The sequence below is a fragment of the Pleurodeles waltl genome, chromosome 3_1, assembly GCF_031143425.1.
Source record: "Pleurodeles waltl isolate 20211129_DDA chromosome 3_1, aPleWal1.hap1.20221129, whole genome shotgun sequence".
Lineage (NCBI taxonomy): Eukaryota > Metazoa > Chordata > Amphibia > Caudata > Salamandridae > Pleurodeles > Pleurodeles waltl.
The window spans coordinates 992,561,493-992,562,335 of NC_090440.1; positions in this window are offsets into that span (position 1 = coordinate 992,561,493).

Consider the following 843-nt stretch of genomic DNA (forward strand, 5'->3'; position numbering starts at 1 on the left):
ACCAAGTATCCCCCCATCACCTCGAGGGCTCCTGGAGACCGGAACTGAGCGCTCCCCCCGGGACCCACTGCAAGCGCGAGGCCATGAGCTCGTGGGAGGATGTGAATCCATTCGAGAGGTGAGCACCTGAGGTAGGATGTGTATGTATACACCGATGTAATATGAGGTTTATTACCATTGCTGAGCGTGGGAGGAGTCATGACTCATGGGAGGTGAAGCCTGAAGCAGGTCATCATGCCTCCCACCTCAATCAACAACGGTAATAAATAAGACATTGCACTCCGCATGTATGGTGTTTACGCCGTGGCGCTTTTTCATATGTATTGTTTAAAAAATAAGGCAAAGCAGGACGCAAGAGCATTTGAACATTTGTGCAGTGCACTAAAATGAAACTGAAAAGGCCCTAAGACTATTAGCAGGCTTGTCTCCCTGTGCCATTTCTTTGCAATATGCAAGTTACGAGGTAGAAAACATTGTTTTTCTCATGGCCATTTAGATGTGATGTGGTGTGGTAATAACATCGGATTTGAGCTTTACACTGTGGTAATGTGTTAATGTGGACTTACTGGTGTAGCTGCTCTAAATAACATTGTTGGGCTACATTCATATTCACTGGCATGGCAAGTATGTATAGATCAATACATACATGTACAAAGACAGAGACACAATGGAGTCGGCACCATATGTGTGTGTATATGTATATATATATATATATATATATGTATATATATATATATATATATATATATATATATATATATATATATATATATATATATATATATCCGTGAACCTATATTGCTGTGTTATTGAGATAGGATACTATAAACCATTAGGGCGAAG